This window comes from Eucalyptus grandis, chromosome 4 (assembly GCF_016545825.1).
Source record: "Eucalyptus grandis isolate ANBG69807.140 chromosome 4, ASM1654582v1, whole genome shotgun sequence".
Taxonomy (NCBI): domain Eukaryota; kingdom Viridiplantae; phylum Streptophyta; class Magnoliopsida; order Myrtales; family Myrtaceae; genus Eucalyptus; species Eucalyptus grandis.
Genome location: NC_052615.1, coordinates 27,346,481 through 27,362,027, shown reverse-complemented (window position 1 = coordinate 27,362,027; position 15,547 = coordinate 27,346,481). Strand labels below are relative to the sequence as shown.

At 36.6% G+C, this 15,547-nt stretch overlaps 1 pseudogene; it reads right to left on the bottom strand.

Annotated features, from left to right (window-relative positions):
- Positions 1-213: 213 nt before the first annotated feature.
- Positions 214-14,556, bottom strand: LOC104450992 (annotated as a pseudogene).
- Between the last annotated feature and the right edge of the window lie 991 nt (positions 14,557-15,547).

Sequence of the window (15,547 nt, the reverse complement as noted above, 5' to 3'; positions counted from 1 at the left end):
AAGACATATGCAGGTAATTATGCTTAACCTAAGGGAAAAGGTCAAGCATTGACAAATGCCAGGCAAGAAAACCACAATGCCCTTGTCCCACTAGCCAGGATACGTTCAAGGAAACACCAAAGATGCCTTTCTCCTCACGTATGAAATAAATGGCATATAAACAAGAGAAATTCCTACCAAAACACCTGAATAAAAAAAATTTGCAATTTTTAATCACATGAAAAATACCATTTTCTTGAATGCGGCTGTAGTTTTACCCAGTTGAACAAGGGGCATTAATACACCTTGCCATTTCAGCTGTTCACTCATATCATCAAGGCCCAACTGTAGGAAAGTGTAGCAGTAGTTGAAGAAGGCTATTAATAGTACGCTGGCTGGAAGGTCTAGAGAACCTACAATAGTTATTTATCACCATTAGACCACATCACATGTCCAAAATGAGAAAAAACAGAACAGTCCACCATCAGCATATGCCTCAAGCTAAACAAAGTTTCCTCTTTCCTACAGCAAGAGCAGAGAAGTTTCCACTCAAGCATGATTAGAAAGTATCACATATGAATAGAAGTTTCAACATATGTTACTTTGGAACCTGGTAGCAGAGAGACATTTTCTTGAGGTGAAACAAACAGGATATACAAACATCAATTTGCTAATGCGATGGATACTCAGATAGCAAAAGCAGACTATGATTAAAAAAGATAAAAAAGAAAAAGATGATTGCCAAGATCTCTCACATATAAAATGAAAAACGTGAGCATTTAATCTGCAGGAAAGATTGCATTGAGTGTACCCCAAGTATAAAAATTTTCAATCAAACCTTACATGCATCTATAGTGCAGGAGTTGGCACCGATCTCACTGAGATATTACCATGAGTAAAGCTCGACTCGAATGCATTAGTGAAGAATGACAGTACACTAAAACTGCAAGAGAATTTACATGTGGTTTTAGATTCAACACAGGTAAGCCATGCAAAGTCAACGTGGATGACTGAGGGCAATAGATAGAGGCCAATAAACATTTACAAACAAGATGATACCAACAAAAGTTCACTCTTGAGGTAACCACCTTTTGAATGTCGAAGTCTTAATGAGATGACACACCCAAAACCTATTTCATAAATTTTACTTTAGTAACAAATAACATGTGATGCCATAAAATATGCTAAAATTGATTTGACAAATCAAACATCCTACAGACGTTTCTAAATTATTATGAATGTCTGAAAGCAGAACCATACTAGGTAAATAAATTCAAAAGATACTTCAACTCAAATAAACAATCAGGTGTTTCATCACATCCTTCTGTAAGAAAGGTGATAATAATTCTATTAGCAACAGCTCCATCTTAGATGTTTTATGTTCCCATGATTGATGAAATTATGGGTCTCTGAGATAATGACCACCATTTCTACATGGAAGCTGACGTATCGAAGCATAGGAAGGAACAATCTTCTCATGATATTTAGAATATATTAATATATGTGTTTCAAGCAAATCGGTTGTTAGCCATTTCTCTTACTAATCACAATCTTCATTAAATATGAACATAATCATACCCCCAGGGTTCAGAGTGACAGCAGCTTTCTTCGGTGCAGCTAAAGCCATGAAGCGTGAAACAATTCCCAGGAGAGGCAATGAAGATGTAGAAAATATAATGGGCATCACTCCAGAGCTTTTCACCTGTGACAGAAATAATGAACCATATAAATATAACTCTAATTGGTTCAACATTTAAAGCAATTGAGCTCGCTCCAATTCCAACCAAAAGGTAAATAACAATCGCATATCTGCAAGCAGTACACTCATGTAGGTACAACTTAGTACCATGTACTACCTATAGCGAATAAATGTTGACATCAATAAGAAGTTTCCTGGGTTGGCAAACAGTTATTTAACTGTATACACCAGCTATAATATCTGGTGTCTTTCAAAACAATTGGCTATTTTTGAACTCTTATTGTGCTCCTCATAATGCAATATCATTCTATAGGATATTTTGGCTCTACAGATTACAGACTAAGTTAATCGGCATATTAAACTCTTATTGTGCAGAAATGATTGGCCTGGAAGCCTAAATTATCCACTCATGCTACTCCAGGATAGACAGACAAAACGAGGTACTTAAATTGCATTTAGATTATCTCCCCAGATACTTAGCTCATTAAAAGTCACTTGCAAGCAGCACTTAACATAACTCACGAGAAGAGAAAACAAGAGGAGGATATTTTGGCTCTACAGATTACAGACTAAGTTAATCAGCATATTAAACTCTTATTGTGCAGAAATGATTGGCCTGGAAGAAATGGATAAAGATGGGTAAAAGCAATATATGTTCACCCATGGCCAACTGACAAGTTTAAGATTTGTCATACAATCCATCCATTTCATTGAGAAGAAATGGAAAAGGGCAAAACTGAAAACTACATAGACTCAATACATAGAATAGACCGCCGCACTTCACATAAAGTTAGGCGCAAAACAGAAGAAAATACAGAAACAAGGAACTCAGCCAGATCACAACTAGCACACATGACGGATCCATCAATTACTAAGACAGACTATGAAGCCTTATGGAAAAGGGTAGTTTGCGATCATGTTTAGAACCTTATTACTCCGGTCTGCTACAGTCGTATTACACTTGGAAATGGATAGCATCCCTGGATACTGACCTTGAAGGGTAAGTAAGAAGAATTTTGAAGGCCTCCACTTCTGCTGGTGTATCTTGAGGAATAGTTGAGGGGAATTTTCCTTTCTGCTTCCTCAAAATTTTTGTTACGGAGCAAGTTAGGTACATTTCCTTCTCTTAATCCTATCAAAATACGATAACATCCTAGAATTTATGATGATCGCTTAGCCAAACATATACAATACCAAGGACTAAGAGGACAGAGGATAAAATGATGGCAACATGCCCCACATAGTTGTCATCCTGATTAGCTTGTGCTTGTTCAACCAAAGGATACTGGTAAGTAGGAGATTGTGCTTGCAAATACTAACAGCAATGCCATTTCCAATATTCAGGTCAGAGATCCTTTCTCCATCGTATGTTGTAAATACTGAGCGTAGCATCAATGTTGTAACAGAAGAAGAGTCCACTGTGTGCTTAGGTCCCCAACATATGGACAAAGGTAGAGTACTTGGCCTATAGCCTGGCACATATATAGATAAGATGGGTCATGTGTTACCAGGAAAACTCATCAATAAGAAAAAGTATTTTCATCTCAAGTGAATTCGCATCAACTAAACCAGTAGGCAATCAACTAGAAGATCATCGCAATCAACTAGTAGATCATTTTAAAAGACTTTTCCCAAGTTTTATGGCTATGTTATGTATGAAACCCCACTAAGCCCAGATCCCATTGCTGGCACACTGTTAGGGCTCTCAGGAAACATATCAAACAGAAATACTTCCATTCAGTTCATTTATAGTTGCTTTTTAAAGAACTGGTCACACAAGTATGTACAATATCTGACAAAAGAAGAGAAATGTGCGTAAAAATCCAAACATGCAGTATATACCGGAACAAAAATCAGAAACGAAAGAAGCCATGAATCTTCTTCGCATGCTGTAATTTTACTTTGGCAATGGTTAATATAATTTTGTGTGCCAGTTAATTAAGTGCTTGCCTGTACTATGGCAAACCCAACTGAAGCAAAGAAACTATACCAGAGAACTTCCTTCCAGCTCCACCTCTTTCTTTCAGGTCTTGCAACTTCCAATATATTTGTGCCAAAAGCAGAAACACAATTTGCGCATTCATAAAGGAAACTATACCAAGGGAGCAAATCCTAAGTCTACCAATACCCAAAAAAAGAATCCAAAGTGCTCAACAAACCATTCTGATTCAAATTCCCAGCAAAAGCAACCCGATTTACCCCTCCCAGGGAACGATATATGCCTAGTCGGGATAGGGCCAAATATCCCGACAACTTCAGGAAATTCCAAGGCAATGGCCCTTTAAAGAAATAACCAAAACCAATATAACTATCCTCAGTCGCAGCTGCTGCAGAAAGAGAGTTTGTTAGCCAATTGACTATCTGAGCTAATGACAGCCAAACTATGAACGACAAGCAATGTAAGAAGTTTGACCTTGCCACTCCACCCCACGAGACGATGTCTTTTTCCCTTCTTGTGCTTCAGGAGCTCTCGGATATTGGAGAAAACAAACCTAGAAAACGTTCCCATGTGGAGTTCAGCACAGAGGAATGACGCGAACCTATTCCCAAAGAATCAAAACTGCGCCCTCAAAGCTGAGGAAAATTAAGGAACAAAGTAAAATAAAGAACTTAACCACGATGACTTTTCTGAACAGGAAGCAATGACTGGACTCAATTTATCATTGATTTGAAAAATGACCACTAGCGGTTAAATATTTACAAAACTATAGAGAATTACATCTTAAGACCTATTGATAATTACTTGCATAATATGCATGACATTCTTTAAAAGCACCCCCAAACTCCCAATGTTGTATCAAAGCAATAATTCTGAAATAAAAGAGACAAAGGTAGGAAATTGTCATTTGGAAACGGCTTTAATATTAAAATTTAAATCCAGTTACTCTTCCATAGGACATAAAATGAAGAAGCTAATATTTAAAAAGAACAAAACAAAATTCTCACTGTTCTTTAAAACGGAGAGAGATGTTACAAAATCCCTTTAACACAAATTAAAAAAATATATAAATATTCAAAAGGAGAAACCTAAAGATTAACCTTTTGGCAAAAACACATATATTTGAAAACTCACAGTAATACATTCAGAAACTTGTGATATGGTCTAAAACATTATGCATGACATTCTTTAAAAGCAAATCTAAACTCCCAATGTTCTTTAAAAATAGTAGGTCTCATAAAAAAAAGATTCAAAAGGGTAAATTACCATCATTTGCAACATATGGAAATGGCTTCGATGGAAAACTTAAGATTTGGGTAGTTCTTTGAAAGATAACTTGAAATCACAAAGGAAATGACAAAACAAAAGTCTCCCAAATCTTTAAATCAGAGAGAGATTTTATCAAATCTCTTTAACAAAGAACATTCACCTTTTTGGTAAAAAAGAGATCTATGACAACTTATTGCTCAAAAGATATTGAGAAATAGATTTAACAATCTTGTGGAAGTATCTATCAACATGCATGAGGTTCCTTGAAAGCTAAGCACAATTCCCAATGTTACTTGAAAATAATAGGACTAGTACGAAATAGAGTAAGGAAGAAAATTGCCACCATTTGCAACATTTGAGCCGATCACTCTTTGAGAGAATACTTAAAATCAAGAAGTAAATATTTAGAGAGGGCAAAACAAAAGCTTCACAGTACTTTAAAACAGAGAGATATTTATGTGTTCTCTTTAATAGAGAACTTGTGCAGAACAGATAAATATGAAAAAAGATAAACAAAAGTATTTAACTTTTTTTGTCAAAAAAGAGATATTTGAAAGACTACTGCTCATACAGCTATTGCGTAATAGATTAGACAAAGTTAAGATAAATATACATGACAGCTTTCAAAAGCTTGTTTGAACTCTCGATATTGTTCGAAAAAGGAACAAAATTGCGATGATGACATTTGGAAACTGACTTCAACATAGAACTTTAAATCCAGTTACTCTTTGACAAAAATTTTGAAATCAAGAAGTTAATGTTTAGAAAGGACAAAACCACAGTAGTCACACAATTCTCTAATAACAATATGCGTGACATTCCTTGAAAGCAATTTAAAACTCTCAATGTCGTTTAAAAATAAAAGATCTTGTATAAAAAGAGGAAGGAAGAAAATTGACATATTTTGCAACATTTTGAAATGTCTCTGGAGGAAAACTTTAAATCAAATGACTCTTTAACAGAAACTTCAAATCAAGAAGTAAACATTTAGGAAGGAAAAGACAGAGATTTATCTCTTTAACAAAGAACTTCTGAAATAATATTCAAGAGAAGAAAACAAAAGTTGACTGTTTTGGCAAAAAAGAGATACTTAATAACATACTGCTCATAAAGCCATTAAAAAATAGATTTGAAAAACTTGTGATAAATATGCAAGAATTTTTCTTAAAGCAACGTTGAACTCCCAATATATGTTTTTTATAATAATACGTCATGTACAAAACAGGAAGAAAATTGCCATCATTTACATTCTTTGGACACGACTTTCACGGAAAACATTGAATCTGGCTAGTCCTTGACAAAATTTTAAAATCAAGAAGTTAAAATTCAAAAAGACAACACAAAAGTCTAACAGTACTTCGAAAGAAAGAGAAATACTATAAGATCTCTTTAACAAAGAACTTTTGAAGTACAAATAAATATTCAAAAGGTGAAAACAAAAGTTTAACTGTTTAGGCAAAAAGGAGATACTTGAAAACTTACTGCTGAAAAGCTATTGAGAAATAGATTTGACAAATTTGTCATAAATATGCAATTTAAAATCAACTTTCAACTCCCGTTATTATTTGAAAATAATACTTTTTGTACAAAACAGAGTAAGGAACAAAATTTGTGACGTAGAACTTTAATCCATGTACTCTGCGACAGAAAACTTAAATTCATGAAATTAATATTTCAAAGAAAAAAACAAAAGTCTCACAACTCATTGAAATAGTTCAAGATATTATGAAATGTCTTCAATAACAAACTTTTAAGAAATAGAACTGAAAAGAAGAAAACAAATTTTTTTTTTAACTTTTTCACAAAAAAAAAAAAAGAAGATATTTGGTAACTCACTGCTATAGAGCTTTTGAGATAGATTCAAAAACTTGCTTTGATAGCAAACTTTAAATTCAGTTACTCTTTGGTAGAAAACTTAAAATCAAGACGCTAATATTCAGAAAGGACAAAGCAAAAGACTTGCAATTCTTTAAAACAGAGATTTTACGATATTTGTAGAACTTTTAAAAGGAGAAATAAAAGTTTTGACTTTTTTGGTGAAAAAGAAATATTGGAAAACTACTCATAAATATCTGCAGAACTTTCAACTACTGTTATTATTTGAAAATCATACTTCTTGTACAAAACAGAGTAAGGAACAAAATGTTTGACGTAGAACTTTAATCCCGGTACTCTGTGACATAAAACATAAATTTAAGAAATTAATATTTCAGAAAAAGAAAACACAAAAGTCTCACAATTCATTGAAATAGCTGGAGATATTATGAAATCTCTTCAATATCGAACTTTTTAAGAAATAGAACTGAAAAGAAGAAAACAAAAGTTTGCACTTTTTTCGCAAAAAAGAGATATTTGATAACTTAATGCCATCGAGCTTTCGAGAAATAGATTCAAAAACTTGCTTTGATAACAAACTTTAAATCCAATTACTCTTTGATAGAAAACTTAAAATCAAGAAGCTAATATTCAGAAAGGACAAAACAAAAGATACACAATTCTTTAAAACAGAGAGATTTTACTATATTTGTAGAACTTTTAAAAAGGAGAACTTGTTGGCAAAAAGAAATATTGGAAAACTACTCATAAATATGCATGACGGCTTTTCATAGCAAATTTGAACTCCTGAAGCTCGAAAAATAATAGGTCTCACAAAAATTAGAGTAAGGTAGAAAATTCCAATCATTTGCACCATTTTGAAACGACCTTGACTGAACACTTTAAATCCAATTACTCTTTGACCAAAAAAATATATATATATATATATATAATCAGGAGTCTAATATTTAGAAAGGACAACAATAAAACTGAAATTCTTTAAAATAGAGAGATATTACATAATCTCTTGAATAAAGAACTTTAAGAAAAAAGATTAAAATTCAAAAGGAGAAAAAGAAAAGTTTTTTTGGCACAAAGGAGGGATTTAAAAACTTACTACTCATAAAGTCAATTGAGAAATAGATTCTAAAGCTTGCGACTCATTTGCACCATTTTAAAACAACTTTGACGGAATATTTTAAATATGGTTACTCTTTGAAAAATTAATATATATACATATATAATCAAGAAGCTAATATTTAGAAAGGACAACAATAGAATTAAAATTCTTTAAAACAGAGAAATATTACAGAATCTTTTTCACAAAGAACTTTAAGAAAAAAGATTAAAATTCAAGAGAAAAAAAAAAAGTTAACTTGTTTCACAAAAATAGAGATATTTGATAACTTACCGCCACAGAGCATTTGAGAAATAGATTCAAAAACTTGCTTTGATAAAAAACCTTAAATCCAGTTTTCTCTTTGACAGAGAATTTATAATCAAGAAGCTAGTATTTAGAAAGGACAAAACAAAAGACTCGCAATTTTTTAAAACAAAGAGATTTTATGATATGTTTAGAACATTTAAAAACGAGAGAAATATTCAAAAGGAGAAATAAAAGTTTTTAACTTTTTGGTGAAAAAAAAGATATTGGAAAACTGCTCATAAAATGCATGACATTTTTTGAAAGCAAGCGTGAACTCCCGACGTTTGAAAAATAATAGGTCTTGTACAAATCAAAGTAAGGTAGAAAATTGCAATCATTTGCACCATTTAAAAACTTGCTTTGATAAAAAAAAAAAAAAAAAAAAAAAAAAAAAAAAAAAAAAAAAAAAAAAACTTTAAATCCAATTTCTCCTTGGCAGCGAACTTCTAATCAAGAAGCTAGTTTTTGGAAAGGACAACACCAAAGACTCACGATTCTTTAAAACAGAGAGATTTCTGCTAAAATGTGTTGGGCGGAAGAACAGCCCAAATGCCATAACTTGGTACGGGGGACACTTAACGCCATAACTTCAAAACGGTACACTTAAGTGCCACTTTCTTTTTCTAGTGGGACACTTAAGTGCCACCTCCGGCGACCCTTGTCGGAAATCCTACGTGGCAATATTTCATTATTTTTTATTGCCCACGTGGCTCGCCGGAGAGCTGAGTCGGCTCTAACTCACCAGAAACGACGTTGTCTGCATAATAAAAGCCCAAAATCTTCCAAAAACGACATCGTCTCCCCAAATGCCCCAAATCTAAAACCCTAAATCGGCCAAAATCCCTATTGAAGTGCTCGAATCCAAGTCTCGAATCCTAATTTTCATTTGCCCAAAATTCCTTCATCGAATCTTGGAAATGGAGAGCAGGACTCGCAGCAGCGCCTCAATTTCCTCTCACCGAAGTGAAGGAGAAGGCCAGCGTTTCTGTTTTTGTGGGTTACCGAGTCTAAGAAGAACATCGTGGACTCAAATCAATCCTGGGAGAAGATTTTATGGATGCGCCCGATATAAAGAAGCGTCGAAGTGCAAATACTTCAAATGGGTCGATGCGAAGTTCTCTGACCGAGCCACAGAGGTGATATTTGATCTACTTCATAAAAGACAGCAATCTCCATATGTGTTCGTTAACGACTTGGACGATGTTGACTCAATGCAAGCTCAAGCGTCTTCAGTTAAACTTTTCAAGAATGAAGTCTCAATGCACGCTCAAGCATTTTCAACTAAACCTTTCAAGAATGAAGTTTCAATGATGAAAATCGAACGAAAGTGTTACCAAGCGTTTATTATGGTGTTGGTTTGTTGTCTATTGTACTTTATGATGAAATGTAAAGTACTTGAAAATGAGAAAAAGTTTCTCCGACCGCCATAGTTAAAAATGGTGTTGTTCTGGATTAAATGTAAGCTTTTTTCTTTTTAAAAGATGTGAAGAAGTTTGTGTTGTTCCACAAGATCATTGTGACTTTGTTGTTGTTTGTGCTGTCATATGGAGTTGCCATAAGTTAAATTACCATCATCTTCTCTGTTTTGATGCAGAATCATCTTCTCTGTTTTGATGCAGACCAACATATACACAAGACAAACATGAGTGATTACCCGAGTGCCATAAGTTGTATTTAGTAACCACTTAAGTGCTAGTCGCGATGAAAAAAGGATCACTTAAGTGTCAAGTTATTATTAAAGTGATCGGTTAAGTGTCACTTGTAGTTAAAAGTGAACAGTTAAGTGCCAATTTTTTTGTTGGTTTTCTCTAAAAATTGCGTCAGCCACCACCACCGGCTGCACCACCAACCATCACCACTAGCCACACTACACACTAGGCGCTCCAGCCACCACCATGTTGGTGGTGTTGCTGCACAAGGTACTAGTGCAAGCTGAGCCTGAGCCTTATACTAGCTTACACCAGTACACATGGTATAAGATGTACAAACTGCACACTTGTACCAGGTGTAGGTGCAACTGCTTAAGCCTATAACCCCACCACAAACCCATAATCACCGGGCATCACCACTAGCCACACCAGCACCCCAGCTACCACATTAGGACCCCAACAACAAACTCACTACCACCAAACATCACCATCCACCACCACCAAATACACCAAAGACTCCGGCTATCACCACAAAACACCAACGAGCAGCAAGAACAGCAGCAAGTAAAAGCAGAATCCATGACAAACAACAACAACATAAATTGACAAGCAGCGCAAGATCATTTCATTGATATTGAAATTAAGTCTGACAACATCAATGAATGACAAACTAAAGAAAAAAAAAAGATAACCATCCATAACAAGTCTGACAACATCAACGTTTACATAATTGTTTTGACTCCTAAGCTCCACAAATCCTATCACATCTCATCTCATCAATCAATATGCACGACACCCCCTATTCGTGCTCCTTTCGATGGGCCTTTCACTTGATTCATAATTCTTGCACTCTTTCTAACTGGACGTGCAACTTCTTCTTCAACCTTCTCAGTATCCACTGACTTAGATGGAGCCGCAAATTTTCCAAGCCGAATTGATTCAAAAGGAGCTGGAGCTGGACCTGCAACTGAGTTCTTTCTCTTATTTCTTGTTGGCACAGTTGATGTTTTCTTTTTTGTTGGTGCAACCGTTGATTCTTGAGTTGGGCCTAAGATAAGAATCTCTGAACTTCTCCCAGGCTACAAAAAAATAATAAATTGTTAGCAAAAGTCTACAACATAAATTAAATTAAATGCAGCCAATAAAACTTATATTGAGAATAACTGTTCCAGTACGCTCATCTGTATAAAGGTCATAGCCATATTGTCTTAACATCTTCCCAAGTGCCCCTCTTGTTTGAATAGGGGCGTCACTTTCAGGAACTTGTGATTTGTTGGCTCTTTTTCTTGTTTTCTTGGGCCCTTCAGTTACAACTGGGGCTTTTTCGACCAATTCTTCAGCTGGGCGTCTTCTAGATGGCCTTTGTGTAGTTGCCCCTTCACCTGGCATTGTTCTAGCTGTCCTTCTGTGTAGCCCTTCAACTTTAGTGACACCTCCTTCTATTATGCCTTCTGGTGGTACTGGTGGTGGTACTTGTAGTGCCTCTTGCAGTGATTCTTCTGGTGGCCCCTGTGATGATCCTTGAGGTGGCTCTTGTGATGGCCCTTTAGTTTGCAATTGAGTTCCAACTTGCTTTCTTCGAACCTGAGAAAGAGGCAAAAGACACCATAAATATAATATCGAGACATATAATAATATAAAGAAAATGAAAAACTGAATACAAATGGTTGAATTTACCACTGGGTATTTCTTTCGCTGCTGAAGAATAGTCGATTGAGCTGGCCGTGATGCTGCTTGGGCTAATCCTTCAGCTGGCCGTGATGCTTTGGGTCAATCCTTCAGCTGACCGTGATGCTGCTTGGGCCAATCCTTTACCTGGCTGTCTTCTACATTGCCTTCTTCGAACAGGCTGTTCAGTTTCATTACTTATTGAGGTTCTTTTTGTGAACTAACAAACACATTACATACAAGGCCAAATAGGATATTATGTACATTTTTATGATAAACGACAAAGCAACATAAACATAAAATAAATTTCATGACTTACCGGGGTTCTACTTGTTGACCAAGAACAGTCGACTCAATTGGCCCTGCTATGTGCATTTCTCCAACTGTCTTTTCACTAGGCTCTTCACCTTGCCTCAACGGTTGTTGTTGCTTCCTCAATTGACAACCTTTAATATTATGGCTTGCTAGGCAACAATAAGAGCACGTTATCTTTGCACCCTACCTGCTCATTATTTGCTGACCTGAGACCTCTCCCTTCGCCATTCTTCGTCTTCATTTTGTCCTTCCAATTTTCTTCTTCAGTGGCAAAGGTTGAGGTGCTTCATGATCCGTGGGCTCCCAAAACTTGCTACTTCTAATTGGCTACATCATGAACTGATAGAAAGCAAGGTATTTTGATTTATGGTACCAATCATCGATGTAATCATCTGTATTGTCGCCCTTCAACTGGATGGCACATATGGCATGTGCACTTGGAATTCCACTTACTTGCCATGCTCTACATGAACACTTCCTACTTTCTAGATTGACAACATACTTATCAGCACCCTTCATTATCTCATATCCGTCATCTCCATTCCAAATGGGATGACAATGCCTACTTGCAGCCAAGTTCTCATCCAATTTCTTGGCAATCCTAAGACCATATTGTCTTGTCCACTTTGCAGCCTCATCTCTTTGTTTCTGCAGCCAAGTCATAACCGCAACTCGTATATCTTCAAGCATTGAAATGACTGGTTTGCATCTGGCATCTATTATCTTTGAATTAAATACTTCACAAATGTTGTTGTCGACGTTATCACACTTGAACTCCTTACTGAAGAATGCCCTGCACCAATGCTTCGGTTCTAGTTGAAATAAGGTAGCACAACCTTCCTTTGTCAACTAAAGCAGTCCTTCTTTGGCTATTCTAAAATCAGCCATGTTTGCACTATTTGCTAATTGCCAAAATTGCAATTACAGCTTATCCCCTTTGTAGGTCTTTGCCCAATTTCCGTATATGTGCCACGCACACATTCGGTGTTTAGCATGGGGCAACAACTTGGTTACTGCCGAAACCAATCCCTACAAAAATTCAAGGTAAGAAATACTAGAGCAAATTACATGTTCATATTACAAAGCAAACTATTGACTATATTTTTCAAAAAGCAAGTATTACCTTTTGTTGGTTGCTCATGAATGCCCACCCTTCCCCGTTTGTTATCCCCAAGTTAGCCATCAGATTTTTCAAGAACCAGGACCAATTGTCCTTGTTCTCAATCTTTACAATAGTCCAAGCTAGTGGGAATATTTGGTTATTCGCATCTCTTCCAATTGCCGCCAACAATTCTCCTTTGCACAAGCCCTTCAAGAAACAGCCGTCCAATCCTATAATCCGTCTACAACCAGTTAAAAATCCTCGTCTACATGCATCAAAACATACATAGAACTTATCGAACTTGATCCCATGATTAGGAAGCGGTCTCTCAACCACCTCTACATACACTCTACTTGTAGGGTTTTGCAGCCTACACTCCCAAGCATACTCCCACACATGCCCATATTCCTTAGCATACTGACCAATAAGTATCTTTATCACGTTTTGCTTTGTTCTTTTGCACTTATTCCTAGATACATTGATGCCTACACGCTCCTTCACCAGCATCCTAAAGTTAGTAATTTTCATCTCGGGCATCGCTTGATCGATTGAAGAAGTGCTTGGACAACCATGCACTTGTTACCCTTTTGTTTTGAAAATTAATGGAACAAGTGTGTTCCTCTTGGTAGGCTCTAATCTAGAAAGACCCACTCTTTTTAACAAACGCACCGTAAATCTTCCATAGACAGTTTTGCTGCAAACACCTAACTCTTACAAATTTCTTGGTATTTCTAATGAAATCAATATTTCTTTATGCAGCAATGGAGTTCTTCAGTATAGCTTCCCTAAATTGTATCGCATCATGGAATTTCATACCTACTGACAAAGTAGAAGAGGCAACAGATGAATCATAGGAAGGAAACTTACTTTTCCTTCTACGTACAGCTCGTTGATCTTCTTCAACTTCGTTCTGGGAAGTTGCGGTGTCGATGCTTTCTTCATAATCTGTCTCCAAGACCTGGCCAGCAACACTAACATCTGCAGGGCCTTCGTCTCTGTTTGAAAATTCATCAGCTACATGCAAAGTTGCAAATCTATCTGACAAAAAGTCCCTTTGTTTTTTCCTTAACTGTGTAAGCTCCTCATCATCGGCGTCACTTAAGATTAATAAATTTTCAGCTTCAGCAGCCAACCCTTCATCGTCATCGTCATCGTCATCGTCATCATCACCATTACTAGATTCAGCTACTTCCCAATCTAATTCAGTGATTGTGACATCACCTATGTCACAATCGCTCTGGTAAACAGCATATGCGCCCCTCTCCTCCCCGTCCTGTCCATCATGCCCTACTTCATCCCTAACCTCAGTACTAGCTTGAATACCATCTCCTCCTTCTCCTACTTGAGTGTTATCTCTGTCATCATTTTCGTTCTCACTATCACTATTGTTTTCAACAAATACTTTCGCATCTTCGCCATAAAGATAATGATATAGGACATCCCTAAAACCATTATCATCTTCCAAAACTCTCAAACCATCTCTCAGGCTTTTCCCAGGAACACAGTACAGTAACTTTTGTACTCTACAAGGCAAAAATGTCACTATATCCCTAACAAATCCAATATAATATGCCTTTTTTATATCTACAAAGATAGTACCCTCATTCCCCCCTCATACTCTCACTCATCCTCTCCAATCACAAAATCCCCACCGTAGTAAACAATGACAGCAATATAGTCCTTATCATGAGCCATTTCTGCAACAAAAAAGGACAAATATACAATTAACTTTTGGGACCACATTCACAAAGGACAGACAATTGCAAGTGGAGGTCCCTACACTCTTTATTAAAGAAAAGAAGAAAGAAAGAGGGAAGATGCATAGGTCAGACGACAGTTGCAGCTTGAAAAGAGGCCTTAGGACAAGGACAAATACAGATGGGACCTGACAACTACTTTGATTATGCCGTTGCATTCCTTTAAAATATGGAGAGATTCCTCAGCATGAGTCTTCAACAATGCAATTTATTAAAAAAATACCTAGAAGTCCCCATCCCCACAACAATAAGAGATTCGATTCGAACATGTCCAAAGTCCAATACTCTGAACCCTAACAATCACCAATCACCATCGCACATTTCACATCCGACCACTACAAATTACTTTCGCACATCACAATTCAACACCCTAAATGAATCACACATCACAGTGGATGAGGCGACGTCGAGCCCTACACCGAGCCCTAATTTTCCCCCCGCCGAGCCCTACATCGAGCCTACATTTCAAGGCCGCTCCTAAACTATCAATTCGAACCCCCAATAGGATTGTAGCACCACATCTGAGCAATAAATCTCACACCAAGCCTGAGCTTTCCCAGCCGACCCCCAAATTTCAAGTCCGAGCCCTAATAAACGAGTTGGAGCCCTAATTTCACCAAAGGGGAGAGGAAGAAGAGAAAAAACCTGAGCAAATTGACGACGGCGATCGATGATGGCGAGCGACGATGGCGAACGATGACCTGTGAACAGCGACCTGCGAACAGCGAGCTGTGAACGGCGATGGAGAGGACGTCAGATCTGGTGTGAACTGACGAAAGGTTAAAATCCAAATAAGCAAAACGACGTCGTTTAGCACTAAGGAAAAACGACGTCGTTTAGTTTGGCCAAATGCACAGTGGATAGGGCGATGTCGTTTTCCTCCTCCACGTGTGCTTTTTTTTATAAAAAAAAATTGCCACGTCGGTTAA